The following is a 23483-nucleotide window of genomic DNA, read 5'->3' on the forward strand; positions in this document are numbered from 1 at the left end:
GAATGGTCCACTGTAAATCATTGGGGGTATGTCCCGCCTGTAGAAAGTGTACGGTGAGTTTTGTGGTCATCTTTTTACACCGTATATTACTTCTGTGTTCACAGATTATGATTCTTGTGCGCCGTGTTGTCATTCCCACGTATTGGAGGCCACAACTGCACGTGATGAGATATACCACGTTAGTGGTGTTACAATTCGTATGACCACGCTGCTCCCAACGGGTGCCATCTGTCAAGTCTAGATATTTGGTATTGGAGGTCAGGTGGCACACGTTGCAATTGCCACAAGAAAAATGGCCTTTAACCGGTGGAAGGCCCCATGCGTTGAGAACGCTTGGTGTAGGAACAGTTGTCCTTTCAGTTCTGGGTCTTGTGTGGACCAGCGAGTCCTTCAGGCTAGTTGCTCTCTTGTAGGACAATAAAGGTTTCTTCCAATCTGTTTTATTACTGGTTATAATCCTCCAGTTCTTCATGATACTTTTACTCACTGCGTTGGACAGTGAATTAAAAGTAGTGACGCAGGTTAAAGGAATTTCCTCCTTCTCTTTGGGGGGATTTTCATCCAACAGAATGTCCCTCTGCTGGTTCCGCGCCCTCTTGTGACTCTTGTCGATTATCCTCTGCGGATATCCTCTTTTTTGCAGTTTGATAGACAAAGCATTGGCTTGTGACTTGAAATCAGTGAGGTTACTGCAGTTGCGACGTATCCTTAGATACTGCCCATACGGGAGGTTTTCCCGTAGGGCTCTCGGATGGTAGCTGGTAAAGTGCAATAAATTATTTTTTGCAGTAGGCTTATAAAATGTCGTTGTCTCAAGCCGATTCTCCTTTCTCCTGATCTGGACATCCAAAAAGGTCAACTCATCTCTGGAATATTCATGGGTGAATCTCAAATGATCGTCACGTCTATTCAGCCATGTGAAAAAATCCAACAGAACCGCTTCTTCGCCTTGCCAAATCACGAAAATATCGTCTATGTAGCGCTGCCACATAAGTATGTTATTACAGAACGGGTTCAGGGCACTCAGAATATGCTTAGCCTCAAAATCGAAGACATAGAGGCCCGCCACCGACGGGGCAAAGGTACTGCCCATCGATGTCCCCGTAGCTTGTAAATAAATCTTGCCATCATGTTCAAAGAAATTACGTTTCAGGGCAAGGGTGGCGCATTCCGTTACAAATACCTTTGATGTAGCATACTCCCAGGGTGTTCTCTCGAGGGCTTCCTTCACCACCTTGATGGTCTCATCCTGCGGGATGCAGGTGTACAGACTCTCAATGTCCATTGAGACAAGAAAGCATTGATCATCTGGTAGGGTAATGGATCTCAGTAAAGACAGGAAACTTTTCGTGTCCTTCAGATAGGTACACGTGGACTGGATGATGGGTCGCAAGAAAAAATCACAATATTTTGAAAGGGGTTCGAGCAGTGATCCTAGACCTGATACTATCGGTCTTCCAGGTGGGGGTAACTTCCGTTTATGAATTTTGGGTAAGATGTAAAAATAGGGTACCCGGCCTTCTGAAGTTGTTAGGAAGTCTGCCTCTTTTTTAGTGATGTAACCATCCCTTTCCGCTGTTGACACCAACTCACAAATCTCATCTTGTAGATCATCCGTCGGGTCCACCATTAGGGGGACGTAGTTGGTGGCGTTGTTCAACAGGCGTAAACATTCCGCATCATAGTCTTCTTTGTTAAGAATTACAATGCCACCCCCCTTGTCTGCTCCTTTGATAACGATGTTGTCGTTTTTCTTAAGAGTTTGGATTGCCTTAAACTCATCTGCAGTCAGGTTTTTGTAAGGTGTTGGTTCCTGCATCTGTTCCACTTCCTTAAATACTGCCTGCTCAAAGGCCAGAATCTCGGGAGCGATAGTGTGTGGGGGGGGTACAAAATTAGATTTCAACCTGAAATCAGTGTCACTTTTTACTCCGGTTGTTTGATCTGTGCCACCCGACTCAAAAAAGTTCTTCAGTCGCAATTTCCTAAAGAACTGACTAAGCTCACAGTGGAGTTTGAACCGATCGAGTCGGGGTGTAGGAATGAACCCTAACCCTTTTTCCAGAACGGTACTTTCTGCCCTTGAGAGTTCATGAGATGAAAGATTCACCACTAAACTTTCGCGTTGCTGGGGCCCGGTCTCTGGTCTGCCGGAGTCGTCTTGGACTGGTCTCCTGTGCTCTCTGGTTGTCCCCAGTGCACTTGATTGTTTCCCTTTTGCCTCCACCGGTTGCCCCGCCTGCCTCTGTCCTGAAAAGGAGGCTGGTAGCCTTGTTGGTTCATTGGAGGATATGGCATGAAATGTGGATTCCAACCCATCATTGGTGGGAAAGGTTGGAAAGGATTGTGGTTGTAGGGGCCCATCCCCTGTTGGTTGTATGGTGCATTCCAAATGGGGGGGTGCGAGTCTGTTGTAAATTGTTGATAACCCCGACCCCTCCCTCTATTCCTGCCCCTTCCTCTTCCCCTTTTCCCAGTGCTGTCTGAACTCGACCCACTGTTGTTGGAATCTGCCGAGGAATCTGAGTTGTATCCAGCATTAGTTGAAGGGACAAAGTCAGGTGTAGAATAGGGATAGGCTTTAGCATAGGACCATCTCTTCAGATCCTTTTGTAACTTTTGGGATTTGGACTGGGCTAAGTTCTCTCTGAACTCATTTTGTTCTTTGTTCAACTCGTCCAGTCTTTTTTTATACCCAGTGATAGTCACTTTGAAATGGGCCTCTGTAGTCTGTATCTCAACCATAAGTGCTTCCGAAAGTCTGAGTGCTGTTTTTATAATTAGAATGCCCCAATCCCTTGTGCAATGCCAGGCAATCTGAGCCCATTCTTTCCGGAAGGCAGCATCTTCCAGGAATATTCTCGGGGCATTAGTTACTAGTAGTCCTTTAGGAGCGGAATTGTTCGTTAGGTATTCTTTAATCATGGTACCGTGCAGTATTGCTCTTATTCTGCTACGTTTTAGTTCCCCTAGTTTTTCCCAGTCCCCTGTCTGTGAGATGGCATGTGCTAACAGAGGGTCTGAAAAGAGAGAGTCATCTCCCAATATAGCATCCACTTCTTCCTTTGAGAAAGACAGGCCCTGATCCTCCATCATGGGAGGCGGATTTTCAACTCGACTATAATTCAAATAAACAAAACAAATAAACTCATTACTCTCGCAGCTCCAGATGATCAATGCTTTCTTGTCTCAATGGACATTGAGAGTCTGTACACCTGCATCCCGCAGGATGAGACCATCAAGGTGGTGAAGGAAGCCCTCGAGAGAACACCCTGGGAGTATGCTACATCAAAGGTATTTGTAACGGAATGCGCCACCCTTGCCCTGAAACGTAATTTCTTTGAACATGATGGCAAGATTTATTTACAAGCTACGGGGACATCGATGGGCAGTACCTTTGCCCCGTCGGTGGCGGGCCTCTATGTCTTCGATTTTGAGGCTAAGCATATTCTGAGTGCCCTGAACCCGTTCTGTAATAACATACTTATGTGGCAGCGCTACATAGACGATATTTTCGTGATTTGGCAAGGCGAAGAAGCGGTTCTGTTGGATTTTTTCACATGGCTGAATAGACGTGACGATCATTTGAGATTCACCCATGAATATTCCAGAGATGAGTTGACCTTTTTGGATGTCCAGATCAGGAGAAAGGAGAATCGGCTTGAGACAACGACATTTTATAAGCCTACTGCAAAAAATAATTTATTGCACTTTACCAGCTACCATCCGAGAGCCCTACGGGAAAACCTCCCGTATGGGCAGTATCTAAGGATACGTCGCAACTGCAGTAACCTCACTGATTTCAAGTCACAAGCCAATGCTTTGTCTATCAAACTGCAAAAAAGAGGATATCCGCAGAGGATAATCGACAAGAGTCACAAGAGGGCGCGGAACCAGCAGAGGGACATTCTGTTGGATGAAAATCCCCCCAAAGAGAAGGAGGAAATTCCTTTAACCTGCGTCACTACTTTTAATTCACTGTCCAACGCAGTGAGTAAAAGTATCATGAAGAACTGGAGGATTATAACCAGTAATAAAACAGATTGGAAGAAACCTTTATTGTCCTACAAGAGAGCAACTAGCCTGAAGGACTCGCTGGTCCACACAAGACCCAGAACTGAAAGGACAACTGTTCCTACACCAAGCGTTCTCAACGCATGGGGCCTTCCACCGGTTAAAGGCCATTTTTCTTGTGGCAATTGCAACGTGTGCCACCTGACCTCCAATACCAAATATCTAGACTTGACAGATGGCACCCGTTGGGAGCAGCGTGGTCATACGAATTGTAACACCACTAACGTGGTATATCTCATCACGTGCAGTTGTGGCCTCCAATACGTGGGAATGACAACACGGCGCACAAGAATCATAATCTGTGAACACAGAAGTAATATACGGTGTAAAAAGATGACCACAAAACTCACCGTACACTTTCTACAGGCGGGACATACCCCCAATGATTTACAGTGGACCATTCTAGAACATCAAGAATATGGGTCTGAAGCGTCACTTTTTGAACGTGAACAACGTTGGGTGTATCGCCTTGGGACAAATAGGGTTGGTCTTAACGATGATATCCCATGGGGCAGTGTCCTGCGAAGATAGAGTATTACACTATGTCCGTGGTTTGTCATGTCCTGTTCTGTTTTCCTTATGTCATTTAACAGCTGAGAAACTCGCCTTTTTTAGTATCCCTGAGCAAAAAACCTATGTAGGGAGCATGTTGAGCGTTCGACTAAGGGAGGCACTGGCAGTACCAAAATTATTACTAATAGCTCCACTTGTATGAAGAAGCAGGTTGTGTATTTAGCATCCTAATACTCTGCTTCCTTGATATAATAAGTATCACCCTTTATATATTCCATATGACCCTTTTTGGAATAATGAAAATTGATTAACTGCTGACTTGAGAATATTGATATCACTTACAGGGCAATGTGGTTACTGTAGTCATGCGGGGGATCGAACTCGCGAAGCATGGCAGTAGGAACTCCCTTTTTGCGCTGTATCCCTTTAAGAATTCTTCTGCAGTCGACACCACGTGACTACCAGCGTCCCACGTGGTGTACTCTGTTCCGCCCAGGGCGTTTAATAAACACAGTTCGTTTCCCGGTGAAACTACCGCTTCCGGGAGGGTTGGACAGGAAAGCAGGTCACGGGCGGGGAGCCGCGAGTGCAGAAGTAAGTGACACCCGACCTGTTAAACAATCACCCGGGGCCCCTGGTTTTCCGTACTATTATTATTCTCGACAGTGGGGAAATTGATACATACCTCTCTCCCATTGCAGAAAGCCACCGCGTGAAGTACACCCGCGCCACCCTCACCGAAGGGGCATCTTAATGTCCCGCTTTTTGTGAGTAATTAAGAAATATAGCATTTTCGCTGCTTTTCCGTTATGGAGAGGTTCAAAGCCCCTGAGTTTTATATTGTACACACGACGTTAAAAACGGAACGTTTAAACCTTCACTCGACTATGAATAATACTATGGGACGAATGAGCCATATGTATGAGGCAAGTCTGACTTGATTTGAAAGCAGGTTATACATGCGATTTGCCCCGCATTTTACCGGCAGAATTGGTCGGGCATGTTGGGTGCTGATCTAGATTTTTGAGGCACCTATTCATAGAAATGATATTACACTGCACCGTCACCTTTGGATGGGCTCTGTTTCCAGTATGACACACCCAGTCAGCGCCATTAATGCAGCTTATTCTGAGATATTGGACCACAATTGAGATCTAATTATGTGTCATTGTTTGTCTTTGTCTTTGTCCCTTTTTCTCCCATAGGTTGCTATGATTGTTTCTGCAAATGGCATGAGATGACATGGTTAACTGTTGTGTGATTATTTTTTTCACACAGTTTTTTAAATTTTATTAATTTTCACATTTAGAGCCTCCCGGGAGGGTACGCCTTAGTGCGCGCACACCACCGGAGGACTATTTATTAGGTCCTGAAGAAAGCTGAGCAAAATGCAATAAAACAGCAGAAACATGTCGACCGATTTTTAGGACTGGGGTTCCGTAACTCAGAACCTTGTCTAGTCCACTCACTATTTTTAATCAATGCGGGTTGTCCATCATTAAAAAATTTTTGATCTGGTTACAACCTCTGCATTTTTTAATTTGCACTGACACCACACGTTTAGTCACTTTTTGATTTGGGCACTGTTCCACTCACCACATCCTGCTCCGCTGTAGTCAGGCGTTGTAGCACGCTACGGTGATACTCGGTCACCCTAGCGGGGACCCGATGATGAAGCATGTCACCAACTAGTGGTGAGTGAGGGTCCTTCTAAATGAATAGAGCTTCACCACTGTAGATTACTAGCTCCAGAGGGTGAGAGGCATACCAGTTGGTATACTAACGGAACTGGCAGCACCATTTTATCTTAGATAAAGACAGAGCACTTTTCATGGGGGTTTATTTATTCATTTATTTAACCTTCACCACACGTTAAGAGAACCGTGGTTATTGTTTTTCAAATGCTTGTGCCTAGTCACTCCTTTGTTGTTTGTGTATGAATTAGCCCGGGGTCCAGGAGTGTCTACTCATACCCTCCCTCTCTTGTTGCTGATATATCAAGATAATCATTAGCCAAAACCACCTGGTCAGGATGATTAGGATTCAATACTAACCCCATCTTTTTAAGATCTTTCCAACTTAATGAAGCACGTCCTTGTTCGACAACATAAACTTTAGTTGAACAAGATCTACCTTTAAAAGTTATTTTGGCTATAAAATAACCCAAAACAGGTAACTTAACGCCACAATAACCTTTTGGTCGTGCATCGGAGGTTATTAAGGTGTATTTGTTTCCATTTTCCCACATATTTTTATCAATGATAGTGTACGGCGAACATGAATCCGCCCAAAGTATCATGTACACATCATTTATCAGCACTTCACATTTAGGCGGACAATAATCTTCAGAAATGTCATTAACAAAATCATCCTGCAACATCATCACTTCAATATCATTATCATTGTCATCAAATTCCTCTTCATCATTGTCAACATGAGATTCTACTAGATTTACAGAAGGCTTCCAATTGGAGTAATCACCAGTTCTACACCATTTGGCGAAATGACCAATTTTTTTGCATTTAATGCACGTAACTTTGCTAGCAGGACATTTATTGAAGTCCGCAGTGTGTTTTTGACTACCACATCTATAACATACTTTTTTTGTAAAACTAGATTTATTTCTAGAAAAATTAGGTTTACTCTCTTTGTCACTTTTATAGTCAGATTTTTTATAACCTGTAGATACAACATTAACATTACTAGATTCCTCTTTAGAGCCTAACTCTTTCACATAATGGGAGGTATTCTCCATTTTTCTAGCAGTGTCAAGAGTTTTCTGTAGCGATGGATTTTTGAGCTCTAGTAAACGCTCTTGAATTTTGATGTTTTTAATTCTATTTATAAATTGATCTCTTATTATTTCTTCGTGTAAATCCTTGAATTTACATGTAATGGCTAAGGTTCTTAAACATGCTACATATTGTTGCACATTTTCACCAGCTAATTGTGCTCTAGAGAAAAATTTGTGTCTTTCAACTACGATACTCGTTTTCTTACCATAATTTTCTTCTAATGCTTTTAAAGCATCAGAGTATACATCAACAGCTGTGTCATTTGAACTGGTTTCACTAGTTTCACTTGTTTCATCATTATCAATAACTGTTGAAACAACACGATTTATTACAGGTAAAGTTTTTAAAACTTTTCTGCCTTCGACACCTAAATTGTGTTTAAGTAATGCTAATTTTCTAGAAGGTAAGAATACATCACCGCCTATGGCCTCTAAATAGGTCTCAAAAGATTCTGACCAATCTTCCCAATTCATAGAAGGCGGACCTGGAGACTGCAAGAACTTGGGAGGAGCAACTACAGAAGATGAAACATCCATAATGATTAAATGGAATTGTAAATATCAGAATAATACTTTGTAAATAGAATAAAAATAATAATTTAAAATAATTAATGTAGTCACCGTTGTCAATGGCTGATGTTTGGTAGTTTAAATAAATAAACTAAAATAATTAATGTAGTCACCGTTGTCAATAGTTGATGTTTGCTTGTAATTCTGTTGTTTTAAAGTTTATTCCATAAAGTATACACTTGTTGCTTATAATTCATTTCATGGTGATGAATGTGTATACTTAGAATGATTCAATAATCATGTTCAGAAATGCGTGTCAATTTTCAGAATTGTGCGTTGATTTTATGCTGTAAGTTGGTTCCAGTAATATCAATTTGTCACTTGCGTTGTTTACAAAGATTATACAACTTCCGACCAGTGAAATAGGAAGTTCCACTAATACTTGCTGTGTTTACGAGTGAAATAGCAGATTCCAATAATATTTGCCGTGTTTGTGAACATCCGTCGAGTGAAATAGCATTGGTTGCTATGGATACTCAAAATGGCCGTCACATTACGTGTTCAACGTGAAAACGTCAAACGTGATGATGCAGTCGCAGTGACGTGGTGAAGCGTTGGACGTGATGATTCATACACAGTGACGCAGTGAGAAGAAAAGGAAACTGCAGTGCACGCGAAGCGATGGCATTCAACAAAGCAGCATTTTTTAAAACATCAACGATGTACGTCCAAAGTAATCTTTAACGTGGTGGCATTTTTTAAATATAACGCGCTGAAAGTTTATTAGGATCCACAGAATGATCAAAATAAAACGATTTTTCGCAATTAAGGTGGATTTAAAATCACAATGTAGCGCGATGATATATTATGTCAAAATATTTCCAAAATTAGATTTACAAGAATTTCTTAAGAAAGTTCCAATTAAGCGCAAAATAAGAGTCTTTTCTTTTTTAGAAGAAAGTATATGGAATACATACTCATCAGGTACCTTGAAACTTCACGAAAGATTCAGCCTTAACCTGGGGTTGTGTGTAGAAAGTCTTCAGTTTGTAGGAAATCTTCAATCCAAGTTCAATTTCTTTCATCAATTTCTTCAAATGTATCCCATCCTCGTGGCCACTGAAATGACTTGGAGTACAGTGGTTTAAGTAGGAAAAGAAGTTTATTCAATATAACAACCCCAGAGGCATACAAGGACCAACTCCCTCAGTAACTGTGCATCTCTGGTCTGCTCCCTGGATTCCACACTCTGGAATCCAGTGAGCACAGCAACCATAGAACAGTGACATCATTACTAAGATACAACAGAAACTTGAAGGCATCTTTCCTGTTTTATCCCCAATAGGGAATCTCAGTCACTCTGTTTCCCTTTAAATTATGCCACGCCGTTTTTCCAGCAGATTAGGAGGGTGCAAAGTCAGCTAGTTTATTTCTACATTCCCTTAAACAAAAGTCACCTTCTCACACCAGAACATTTATAATTTTCAGTGCATGCTCTTGTTATCGCTAGAGTTTTTTTTCAGACTGCTGTCCTTGCTGGCATCACATGAGCTAACGTTGCCCTGCGCAACTCTCTATTCAATGACTAGACTAATCGCAAGTGCAGATGAATTCAACCACATCACTCCTATATCACATAAAATCTACCAGCTTCATCTCAGAGCTATGATCCAATGTAAACCTTGCTGAGGAGCTTACAAACCATCTACCAAAATATTCTGCATTATACTGCAGAACTGCTCTCCATTTCGTGTGTTTCTGTGCAGCCCTAGAAAGAAAAAACCTCCAACTCGAAGCATGAGCATTTAAAACAACTTCTGCCCTGAAGCAATCTTTCACAGGTGCAGTCTTCACCTGGAAATCCCTAACTCTCAAATCATGAAAAGTTCCCACTCTTACTATTTAAAAAAAAGAAAAAGAATCAAAACTCGCATTTTTTTCATGTACACCTGAACCAGGCTGCAACTACATTGTACGACTTCATTTCTTGCTACTATCTTTGTTATATTTGACTTGCACATTTCACTCCACTGACGTCTTATGCTTAATTTGCATTTATTTCCTTGGTTCTAAGATGTCTGGTATGAGTTACAGTTACATGGTGTGGGTATGGTTCTTTGGGCTTGATGTAAGTTGGCCAAATACCTTGTTGTCCAGTTACACTATTAAAAATGAATATCAGATGTCATTGTTAAAAATCTGCCTTGAGAGTCAATCGGTTATCTGACTTGTTTTTTGGATTCACAAAGAATGCCAGTTATAACCCAGGAAATATGTCGAAGTTTTGGATATCCTGAAGTTCACCAGTGCATAAGCTTTAGTTATTTAGATGTTTCACCATGCAGAAAAATCTGCACGAAAACTGTTATTTAACTGGTTTTACATATTATTGTTTCTATATAGGAAAATATGTAGTTCTTTTGAGAAACCTGTTCCTGCCAACACCTCATTTGATAGAGAGGTGCTCTGTATAATTTCCCCTTTTGGAAATGTGTATCATTTTTTGAGTTAATTGACTGCTGTACCTCTAATCGCCTACCATCCCACTCCCAACTTTAAAAATGTGATTGCAGCAATAGAACAATGTTGGCAGAATATTAGCAATTATACGTGTTTGCTTTAAATGTAAAATGTCCTTATTCATGTATTTAGGATTATATCTTTACATTCACAATATGTTTTTGGGACACTTAAAAAAACAGCTATGCTCAAATTGCTTTGTGAAATTGGTCGTTAATGATTAATACAGCATAAATATGGCTGTTCCTTTGGGTGCTCGGCTTCATCTGCTCCTGTTTCGCTACTGCTCCCAATCTCATTCTTGTTAATTTAAAGTTGTGATTACTTACCTTTCTAAATGTATCATGCTTCCTCTTAGAAGGACATGTCAACTAGTATGTTCTTAATCTTTCTGCAGTAGGATTATCTCACAAAATGTGCTGCAATTGGATGTATGACATTACAACGCATGCTTTTACATCGCATGCTTTTACAACGCGGTTTTTACAACGCATACCATTACAACGCATAGTGCTTTGGGGCGTGGATAGTGAATAGTTTAATTTACTATTCCAACTCCAGTCCCCATGGATAGTAGGGAAGGTGTTGGACAATAAATTAAACCTATTCCCTATCCTAGAGCGCCCCCCCAGAGCAATGCGTTGTAATGGTTTGCGTTGTAAAAGTTGCGTCGTAAAGGCACTGCGTGGTAAAAGTTGCGTTGTAAAGAATATTTCCCGCTGCAATTTAATGAGTCAGAAAACAAATGACAACAATTTTAGCCATAAAGCTCTTAAAATCTCCTTGAGGACCTGTGACCTCCTTCAAACTCATCTGAAGGCCTTTACCACTAGGGCCCAAAATGGATCTGGGGTCAATGAAACGTACCTAATCTGAACTTCTAACAAATCCGGTCAGGGCTTGTGGCTTCTTAGAAACCTACATCACAAACAGTGGCTGTTCACAAACTTACATCGGGATCTTTAACCTTTCACATTTGTACCTCTGAGAGATCGGTCCCTCATGCTCACAGGATGGCTGAACATTAGGACGAATGGTTACTCACAAACTCACCTCATTATGTCATCTAAGGACCTCCGAATTTTTAAAAGCTCCCTTCAAGATGAGTGGTTTCCACAAATCAACTCCCTACTATTACCCTCTCTCAAACTCAACCAGATGAAGTGGCATGTCTAAACATCCCAAGCACTTGTGGACTCAGTCCCTCCCCTCAGATTCAGTGATTCATCACAGTCTCACTTAAACACTTGTGATCTCTAGAATTCACCCTGGGACAATCCCAGAAAAAAAATTAACTTGGGACTAGTGGCCTCAAACAATCCAACTCTTAGAAAGATCATTTTGTGAATTTATTATGACCTATTATACAATTGGGCAGTTGATACTATTGAAAACTCACCCACCCTCATGTTGGGCTTGAGGGTCCCACTTTGTGTACAAAACCTGCAGAGAGCAAGGTCTGAAAATGAGTTGGGGACAGTCTGGGCCAAGGCCCAGGTTGAGGCAGACTTACTGTGTCAAGACAACTGATGTACAGAGTAAGAACCCTGTACACCTGCGGATCCATGGATGTTCCCAAAATGTGTTTTCCTTAGCACTAGTAGCCCAGATGGCTGTTAAATGGACCATATTTGGAATGGTGACTGAGATACCTCCTCACCTGATACTTCTTTCCACTGACCCACATTGTCAATGTGTGGGGTTCGATTATGACTCTCTCCTTACTCAAACAGTTCTGTTGTTACTTTTCCAGAAGTCATGCTTCCACTGTACAGGCCTATTGTACATCTGACACATGATCAGTGTAGATAGTTGGCAAATTCGGAATAGAGTATTGAAATATAAATCAACACCTATGCCACATTAAATACAATCAAACAACACATACAATGGTATGTTGAATGTCATTCTGGTTATAGTGCCACACATGGCAAAAGGTGTATCATGTGATGGCAGTTAAATGCCACAAAAAGTTATTGTAAAGTAGTTAGATATCACAATAAGTAGTCCACATGTCTACACATCCCCAAAAGAGAGGAAGTTCTAAGGGTGCAAGCACACATGCCAGCCCTTTCAATGTGACTTTAGTGTCAGGACGTTGTGTATACTTTGGTATTGGGCTCTACCGACCAACTGCATCAAGTCAATTGGTCTGGCAGTGAAAGGGTCTGTACAGTCATGCACAAGTAGTTCATCCTTCATATGGTAAAAATGGGACGTTGATTGTCATGGTAGCTCACATCATTTTCCATGTAGGATGGCCATGGCCTACATGATGTTAGTAAGCTGGCTCTGGCAGTGTAGGTCATGAACAGGGTTGAGGTAAGTCAGCAAATTACCAAAAAAGTGTGTATTCATGCTTTAGTTGGCTTAGCATGTGACATTTACACATGTATTGTGTTGACTCTTAATGAATGTTTGTGCTAATTGTAAAAAAAGTGTATCAACCATACAGATACCCTGAAACTTCCAGTTACAATCTGTTTCTGCATCTATTGCATCCATACAGGTCAACGCACATCAGAAGAAAGCCCTTTGGAGAGCCAATGCCTGAAGGGTGCATACACTAGGGGTCATCAACCGGTAAAGCATCCACTGCAGAAAGAGATGGGAGGGCCTGAGGTGCTGGACCCAGAAGATCATGAAGGTCCAGTTGCGAAAGCCCTCCCAATGTGGAAGGGGAAAGAGCCAGACCTGATCCCCCCCCATTGGCCCATATACTGGCAGTGGCCTACCCAGAGCTTGATGGGTAATTGAGGGCCCAATAGCAGCTACAAAGGATGAGTTCTGGCCAGAATCATAATTGTTACTTTGCCAACTTTGCGTGTTACAGACAGATATTTTCAAACAAGAATGGCATTATTTGTGTAGGTCTGGTAGAGGGACCCTGTTGCTTTCTGACCAGGAACACATCAAAGTCCTGCCCGCATCCTTTTTTTATTTTGTGAGCAAACACCTGGTTGAGGGAAGTGAGTGATCATCTCATATTGTCCAACTTGCCTTACTTGTATGAGGAGTGATGTTCCCTAACTACTGTCTCTCCTGTGATGGTGGCCCTATTACAAGTGGCATGACATGTAGTGCAGAGTATATGCAGTGACTGTAAAACAGTTTCCATTGGTAAGTACTGGTAATACAGTAACATAGTTGTGCAAACATCACTGGTGCCATCTGCATTAGTGCCTGCATTTTGACCACTATGCATTTGCAAGTAGAAGGTTCGTCTGCAATAGTGTTTCACAACACTAATTTACTGACTGGTGACATGCATAAGGGAGTGAGAGGTAGAACTGTAGAGATAATATGTTAGTGTCTACACTGATCCTTAAAAGCAATCTGAGTTTGCAATCCCTTAGAGTGCTGTGATGTGCCAGCCTATTGGGACTCTAGTGATCCCACCTCTTCATGTCATTGATATTCAGGGACAGCCCAAGCTTTCAAAGGTGTATTGGCTTGTAGGTGTACAATCTATGAATGTCATTATCACTTTCACCAAGCAGGATTGGGGGTGTTAATATGGCTATAGGAAGACTTGTGCTGTCTGAAATCAGAGTAACTATCTCCCAAATGTTTGGACCTCAATGTTTTCAGGCAACTTTATATGTTTCATGTGATACATAACTCAACTACTTCTGTACAGCTTTTATTAGACTTTTCAGGAAGTGGACATATGATGTAATTTGGAATCCAAAGTCTCATCAATGTGCAATGAGCACTTGCATCTGACATGATGTGCTGCCACAACACTGATGGATGGTAAATTGGTGTTTTACTTGACCTTCATGACATCCTGAGGTGTTAAGAGGGATAGGTAGATCTGTTGGACACTGGGCATTGTGTGAACATTATGTATATCTCAAGTAGTATCCATCCTATTTGGTTACATCTGATTTACTATGGTATGATACAAATTTCGAAGTATGCAGGGTGGTCAGCTATCCTAGTATGGACATAAGGCTGGAGTGTAGCCAACCCCATCAATTCATTTGGGTCGTCCTGGGATAATGACATGAGTGGACACAACTGGTTGCAGGTTATGTAGCATGCATGCATGTGTTCATGCTACATTTGAAGCCTATAGAGTGAGGGGTTCGATTATGACTCTCTCCTTACTCAAACAGTTCTGTTGTTACTTTTCCAGAAGTCATGCTTCCACTGTACAGGCCTATTGTACATCTGACACATGATCAGTGTAGATAGTTGGCAAATTCGGAATAGAGTATTGAAATGTAAATCAACACCTATGCCACATTAAATACAATCAAACAACACATACAATGGTATGTTGAATGTCATTCTGGTTATAGTGCCACACATGGCAAAAGGTGTATCATGTGATGGCAGTTAAATGCCACAAAAAGTTATTGTAAAGTAGTTAGATATCACAATAAGTAGTCCACATGTCTACACATCCCCAAAAGAGAGGAAGTTCTAAGGGTGCAAGCACACATGCCAGCCCTTTCAATGTGACTTTAGTGTCAGGACGTTGTGTATACTTTGGTATTGGGCTCTACCGACCAACTGCATCAAGTCAATTGGTCTGGCAGTGAAAGGGTCTGTACAGTCATGCACAAGTAGTTCATCCTTCATATGGTAAAAATGGGACGTTGATTGTCATGGTAGCTCACATCATTTTCCATGTAGGATGGCCATGGCCTACATGATGTTAGTAAGCTGGCTCTGGCAGTGTAGGTCATGAACAGGGTTGAGGTAAGTCAGCAAATTACCAAAAAAGTGTGTATTCATGCTTTAGTTGGCTTAGCATGTGACATTTACACATGTATTGTGTTGACTCTTAATGAATGTTTGTGCTAGGTGTAAAAAAGTGTATCAACCATACAGATACCCTGAAACTTCCAGTTACAATCTGTTTCTGCATCTATTGCATCCATACAGGTCAACGCACATCAGAAGAAAGCCCTTTGGAGAGCCAATGCCTGAAGGGTGCATACACTAGGGGTCAACAACCGGTAAAGCATCCACTGCAGAAAGAGATGGGAGGGCCTGAGGTGCTGGACCCAGAAGATCATGAAGGTCCAGTTGCGAAAGCCCTCCCAATGTGGAAGGGGAAAGAGCCAGACCTGATCCCCCCCCATTGGCCCATATACTGGCAGTGGCCTACCCAGAGCTTGATGGGTAATTGAGGGCCCAATAGCAGCTACAAAGGATGAGTCCTGGCCAGAATCATAATTGTTACTTTGCCAACTTTGCATGTTACAGACAGATATTTTCAAACAAGAATGGCATTATTTGTGTAGGTCTGGTAGAGGGACCCTGTTGCTTTCGGACCAGGAACACATCAAAGTCCTGCCCGCATCCTTTTTTTATTTTGTGAGCAAACACCTGGTTGAGGGAAGTGAGTGATCATCTCATATTGTCCAACTTGCCTTACTTGTATGAGGAGTGATGTTCCCTAACTACTGTCTCTCCTGTGATGGTGGCCCTATTACAAGTGGCATGACATGGAGTGCAGAGTATATGCAGTGACTGTAAAACAGTTTCCATTAGTAAGTACTGGTAATACAGTAACATAGTTGTGCAAACATCACTGGTGCCATCTGCATTAGTGCCTGCATTTTGACCACTATGCATTTGCAAGTAGAAGGTTCATCTGCAATAGTGTTTCACAACACTAATTTACTGACTGGTGACATGCATAAGGGAGTGAGAGGTAGAACTGTAGAGATAATATGTTAGTGTCTACACTGATCCTTAAAAGCAATCTGAGTTTGCAATCCCCAAGCGTGCTGTGATGTGCCAACCTATTGGGACTCTAGTGATCCCACCTCTTCATGTCATTGATATTCAGGGACAGCCCAAGCTTTCAAAGGTGTATTGGCTTGTAGGTGTACAATCTATGAATGTCATTATCACTTTCACCAAGCAGGATTGGGGGTGTTAATATGGCTATAGGAAGACTTGTGCTGTGTGAAATCAGAGTAACTATCTCCCAAATGTTTGGACCTCAATGTTTTCAGGCAACTTTATGTTTCATGTGATACATAACTCAACTACTTCTGTAAAGCTTTTATTAGACTTTTCAGGAAGTGGACATATGATGTAATTTGGAATCCAAAGTCTCATCAATGTGCAATGAGCACTTGCATCTGACATGATGTGCTGCCACAACACTGATGGATGGTAAATTGGTGTTTTACTTGACCTTTATGACACCCTGAGGTGTTAAGAGGGATAGGTAGATCTGTTGGACACTGGGCATTGTTTGAACATTGTGTAAATCTCAAGTAGTATCCATCCTATTTGGTTACATCTGATTTACAATGGTATGATACAAATTTCGAAGTATGCAGGGTGGTCGGCTATCTTAGTATGGACATAAGACTGGAGTGTAGCCAACCCCATCAATGAGTTTGGGTCGTCCTGGGATAATGACATGAGTGGACACAACTGGTTGCAGGTTATGTAGCATGCATGCATGTGTTCATGCTACATTTGAAGCCTATAGAGTGAACCATGAAGCTTATGTAATATGAGCACGTCATCAATGTGTTGGGGACAGTCTGGGCCATAAACTCATGTTACATGGCATTTCGGGTGCATCCAGGGCAAGCAGTGGAGAAGGGACACATGTCAGTAGGGACACAACTGGTCACCGTGATTCTAGACATGAGACATCAGACACAGAGAGATCCAGTGACCAGGAGGGTGTGATGAGTGCTACGGGAGACAGTAGTTCAAGCTTGTCATCATCTGAGTCATCCTCCGGTGCACACTCCTGAGTGGTGGAGGACCCCACAGGATCAGTCCCGCCTACATTCCTGTCTGCCTCTCCCAGTTCCATTGCCACCCTCTTTGTTGTCCCCTAACAAGTTGGCCAGTCCCACTCCCCTCAGAGGGGAGCATTCTCCTTTTCTCCAGGCAACTCAGCCCCTGTCCCTGTTAGTCCCACTGCCTTGAGTGAGGAGGGTACTGACCTCCTGAGGACCATTTCTGTGGGTTAGAATGTAGTGCTGAATGCCATCCAGGGGCAAGGCCACCAGCTAGCACAACTACCTTACAGGCACTCACAATGCAATGTCTGGCCTTAAGAGATCTTTTCAGGCTCTGGCCCCCTCTCTCATGGCAGCCCTCTCCACAGCCAAACCATACCACTAGGCACCACAGCAACAGACATAGAACCCTTCACAGCCACATCCATAACCCTGGCACCACAGCAACACAAACAAACCCCTCCAGACCCCCAACCATACCCCCAGGCACCACAGCAACAGACACAGAACCCCCATACCAATACCCATATCACTAGGTACAACAGCAACAGTCACAGACCCCGCCAAAACTCCCAGAACATCCACAGAACACACAGGCAACAAAAGCAAACACTCACAGTGACCCACACAACAGACACCCACATAACACGCAGTTTGCCATGGGATTCAAGCTAACCTGGCTGATGAGGGGTTTTAACCCAAAACTAGTCCCAGGATGCTTGTTTCCGGTCCAGGGAAGACCTGGCTTGGCAGTTCATACTGGACTGATCCCATGAGGCATAGGGGCAAGACTGATTTGCATATAGCTGGCTCTGAACTGGGGTGGCGCAGTGAGCTAAAGAACGATGATGGATCCAACCTACATCTGTGACTGAGGGTGAGTGTCTGAAAAGTTTAATCACTCCGTCCATCATCTCCTGGTGTTTGCTTTGTTCAACCTAAGTTGCAGGCAGCCGCGGGCCGTGGAGGGAGTTACGGTGGGGCAGGGAGACGGGGAGGGGGAGGGGCAGGGTGGAGAGGGCTAAAAACCGGCATATGGATAATTACAGGTAAGTAAACAATTTAAATAATAAAATGAGCCCCACCGTAACTCCCTCCACGGCCCGCGGCTGGTTGCAGGGTATGCCCAGACGTGGGTCCCTTGCTCACTTTGCCACTCGATTCAAGCTAAACTTGGCTGATAAGGGGTGTTACCCTGAAACCGGTCCCAGGATGCTTGTTTCGGGACCAAGGAAGACCTGGCTTGGCAGTTCAGGCTGGACTGTTCCCATGAGGCACAGGGGCAAGACTGATGTGCATATAGCTGTGTCTGAACTGGGGTGGCAAAGTGAGCTAAAGAATGATGATGAGTTCAACCCAGATTTGTGCCTCAGTCCATCATCGCCTTGTGGAAACTCGTAACCAGGCCCTTTGGCAGACCAGCAGCCAAACAATGTGGTTGAGGCTGCACAGTTGCCCCAACAGCTGCAGACGATGGTTGGCTTATGTGTGAAACACCTTCCATATTCTGGTATACAGTCATCTCTTTGAGCCACCGCAAAGTATAACACCTGATCTTAAAATGTAAGTCAAGGGGAGCTATGAAACTTACAAAGAGGGACTAGAAAAATCCCTTGATATGCCTACAATTATAAGATATATGCAGATATTCACATCATCTGATATGGAGCCTTATCTGAACTGGATAGTAAATCTAGAGCACAGATTTTATCTCAGTAGATTTAGACTAAACACAGTTAATTTCCTTGTGGCTTTCCCACTAGAGGACTCCTGTTTTCCCTCCCTCCCATGTTGCCCTTGACTGTATTACTTCCAAATCAACTGTCCATTTTATGCTCTTTTGTACTTTATATGACTATTTAAAATTGTGCTTTTTATACCCTGCCCTACTACATAAGTACTTTAATTTTTACAATGAGGGCTTGATCTCTTTGTAAAGCTTAGAATTATGTGATCTTTGCACTGCTGTTCTTAGTTATATCATTGCTGCTATCAAATTGAGAAGAATCTATGCATTTTAATGATTATCTGTTTTATGATGCTTTTTGAGTTCTATTTATATTTTATGAAGATGTCAATGTTTTATCCTGTGCTGTTATGGTCCTACAATGGCCGAATAAAGATGATTTGATGATTATGACATACATTGGTTATTTAATTTTATTTAGTGTTATATTTTTTTTATTTATTATTTTTGAAATGTGATAAAAATGTTCATGTATTACTTTTTTTGTCATATGTTGAACTATTTTTAAGCTAAAAGAAATGTTGTGCCATTGGTTACTATATTATTTTTTATGCGAAGTTGCATTTGTAGGGAATAGAGTACAAAGTATTTTACATATAACTTTGTTACATCCACATTATATTGATCATTAGTTAGTAAATTGGTGTATTGATTAGATACATTATATATTATCATTTGAATTTTAATGATTTGTATTAGGTTGTTGTGGTATAAACTGGAAATTTATTTTTAATTCATTCATTCATTTTAACTGTTTTTTTAAGAGTTGTTGGTATTGTAGTGGAATAAGTTGGGATGTATTTGAAATTGAATAATGATTTACTTACATATTTAAATAATTAATATCCAGTTATTAATTGATTTAATAATTGGAATACATAATCCATATTTGTATAATCTAAATTTATAGTAATTTTAACTAATTGGAGTATTTTGGTGCCTTTAGTGATGTATTTATTTAAAATGCAATTTTAAATATTGCATTTTGTACTTTTATGTATTAATAAAACATCATGGTTGGTTGGAGTATGAATGTATTTGTTCCTAAAACATATAAAAAATATAAATTGTATATTTAATAGTTACATATTATATGTTGTGCATTCATTTTAATTATAAACAAAAAAACTGAGGTAAAAGTAATATTTTGATAAAATAATCAAGTTCTTAGATTTGGGTTATAAAAAAAATTTGCCTGACTTAATTCTTCAACAAATACTCCCCAACCAACCTAATTTTACGTACCGCAAAGGACACTCTGTGCCTAGCGACTTAGTAAAAACCAGTCCGGAACTTTCCACCTAAAGCAGTTGGCTTTCACCGAAAAAAGGCTTTTTTAAATGTTGCACGTGTCGGGCGTGCAAGTTTGGGGTTAATACCTCCACTTATACCACTGCTTTTTCCGAAGTGCCCGTCAAGTTAACAGGTCACTTCACTTGTCGCACTGACTATGCAGTTTATGTCCTGCAATGCATGTGCGGTCTACGTTGCGTAGAGAGTACCAAACTTCGGGTTCACGCCCGCATTTTTCAACACTTGAGGGCAACAGTAAACTCTGACCCTACGTACCCAGTTGCGAGACATGTCAAACTCGAGCACAATAACAATCTCAATGTGCTCAAATACTTTGTTATCGACAGTGTCCCACTAAACAAGAGAGGAGGTAATAGGGAAAGTACCTTAAGACAGTTGGAGACAAAATACATTATTGAGCTTGATACCAAATGTCCTAGGGGCTCAATATTTGTGATGATTTGCACTACTATCTATGAATACTGCACTTTCAGATTAGCAGTCAGGTCAATGTAATATGTTTGTTATACTGCCTTTTCCTGATTGTACTCCTTTACCTGAATATGGACCATTTATGTGGCATGCTTTTCTTGTATTTGGATTTTAGGCTCTGCTGTACGACTAGTTTTATGCATTTTTCCATTTATTTATATTTTTATGGGTGGATGGTTTTATGCATTTTAACTGGCGTTATTTGCACAGACTTTTTACAAATGTCCCGACCTTGTAGTCTTCTGTTTGTCATTACCACTAGGAAAGTGATATACTGGGGATTGTTCTTTAACTTTGCTTGTCTATCTATATTTCGAACAAATGGGATTCCTTGGATCTTTAACTTGGGGGGCTCCCCAGGTGACTAATTTGTTGATTCAGGGATGATCAGAACGAACACCTCCAGTGTGTTCTGTTTGAACAACATATTCTATTCTAACAATATGTTTGAAACCATTCACTGCCTTCTCTCTAGCAACCTGCATTAGTATACCCATTTGCCCCTAGCCCAATTTTGGGTTTTTGGTAACTTTTCAAGCACTGTGCACTTTATTCACTTTCTTGGGCCATTAACCGTAGGTAGGGTTAGTTTGCTTAGCATGTATGTATGATAAATACCCGTGACCAAAATACCACACAGGAGTATTTTACTTTGCAGCGGTGTTCTATTGGACAAGTGATCATCTATGTATTTGCACTGCAATCTATTATCACAATTCAGAGTATTTGTACCGCTATTTATATATTTAATATTATTTTTTTAATAATATATAGTGTAGATTAGTATTAATTGCGTTGCAGATGCTGAGTATTTGTACTATTATTTATTCTATCATTGCTGCTTTATTTAAAATATGCTATCCTTTGCACATTACAAGTTCCCTATAGTGAACTACCAAATAGTATTTTTTCTATGTTCATTATTAGTTTGGGGTCGTCCCATCACATGACTTTCTGGGTGGTTTTAAATATCTGATGTAAATTACAAAGGCGTTTATGTGAGCAAGGCGACTGGGATCGCCGAAACGCGTCACGTTTTGCACTGATGAAAGAATAAAAAGCACTTTATATTGCACCAGCAGCCAACGTCTGAAGTGTCCGTTACTCTCCTATTTGGTGACTGTAACAAGCATTTGGAGTTTTACCTGATATATATATATATATATATATGTAGCTCTGAATCCTCCAGTTCTGTAAGACCACTTTCGGAAAACAGCACTCGTAGGCACGTTGGTTTTACTTTTTCCCGTTTTTAATTAACAGAGTCAACAAACGCGTTTCGGCTGCAAGCCTTTGTCAGTGTTGTTTGTCGCGCGCATAGTAGCAGTGTATTTAAAGGGTATCACATGATTAGTACATAACATAGAAGAGGGACTTGAGCATGTAAGCAAATGTTTTCTATTATTCTGACCAAACCAGATTTGGCAAGACCAAATTGACCATAAACAAGAAATTGTCAAATATTGATTATACATTATACATGTGTCGTTTTCTTCCGTCAAGTGACTATCATTCTCCATAGCAAATGTCTCTCTCTGTTACTTAGCATAGTAAAAATTATTCATTGTCCAGATGCTCATTCTCTCTCATTTGATCACAATTGTCTTTTCTTATCCATTTATTTTCCCAAATGTACGGCCAGTTCTTCTCCGCTGTTGAGCCCTAGTGGTGCCTTCGTCATTAGATCAATTATATATCTAGATTCCAAGTGTCTGAGTTGTATAATAGAAAACATTTGATAATAATACGGGATGATTCAATACCATAACAGGAAATGCATTTGACTATTGAAACTGGACTTTGACCTGAATAACCTATAGATAGATAATTAAGTGGTCCCCCCTCCCCCTTCCTTTTTGGTTCCCTCACGTTCCTTTGGTTTTGGTTTTGAACTGCTCGAATTCTGAGGTTTTAATTAACTTGTTGATTTCGTTAAGGGTTTGGTGCACATGCACAATGAGGCTATGTTTACAATACGTAGGTAATGCTGAGGTTCTGTAGGTTAATGTAGAAAGTTGGGACATAGGCCAAGGTAAAATTTGGCTGACAAATCATCCTGGACCAGCTACCAATATGTGACACTCTCACCCCTGGGTAAGGGTAAATCAGGGGTTATCTGCCGATCCACGGCTAAATGACCAGAACCATATATATGTGGAGACATATTGTGACTATCCAATAATAATTTAGAGTGTGATCTATTGTAAATATTTGAAAAATATTTGAAAATATTTGGAGGTATGCTAATAACCAGGATGCAAAGCCGATACACGGCATTATGTCTAATGAGCATGGCAAAGTCCATTAAGATTGCAAGTCTTGTAGAGATATCTGTATGTAAACCAATGGGTTTAAATCTGCATACTTCAAAATGGCGTGACCTTTTGCTTACATGCTCAAGTCCCTCTTCTATGTTATGTACTAATCATGTGATACCCTTTAAATACACTGCTGCTATGCGCGCGACAAACAACACTGACAAAGGCTTGCAGCCGAAACGCGTTTGTTGACTCTGTTAATTAAAAACGGGAAAAAGTAAAACCAACGTCCCTACGAGTGCTGTTTTCCGAAAGTGGTCTTAAAGAACTGGGGTATTCAGAGCTACATGTGATTGCGGGGGCCCCGCCACCGCAGACTGCACCCACTCGCAAGTGACCCGTTGTTTTTCGGCAGGGTTGAGAGCTTGATATATATATATATTCGTGAGCAAGGGAGCATGACACCCGAAACGCGTAGATGTATTTCGTCATTTTAAATAAATAAAATGACTTTCGTAACCTACCTTGGAGTGCCAGATGATTTATTACTC

At 41.2% G+C, this 23483-nt stretch overlaps 1 protein-coding gene across 2 annotated transcripts in view; it reads right to left on the minus strand.

Moving 5' to 3' along the window:
• Positions 1-23483, minus strand: part of LOC144792477 (arylacetamide deacetylase-like) — a 503713-nt gene that overhangs the window by 395766 nt on the left and 84464 nt on the right. Inside the window, exon 1 of one of the 2 annotated variants that reach the window (XM_078667513.1) lies at positions 8869-8970. The exons of the other annotated variant lie outside the window; for it this stretch is intronic. The gene's annotated coding sequence lies outside the window, so the exon portion shown is untranslated. Of the gene's footprint in view, positions 1-8868; positions 8971-23483 lie in introns of those variants that run through there. 2 annotated transcript variants of the gene reach the window in all.

The sequence above is a fragment of the Lissotriton helveticus genome, chromosome 11 (genome assembly GCF_964261635.1).
Source record: "Lissotriton helveticus chromosome 11, aLisHel1.1, whole genome shotgun sequence".
Lineage (NCBI taxonomy): Eukaryota > Metazoa > Chordata > Amphibia > Caudata > Salamandridae > Lissotriton > Lissotriton helveticus.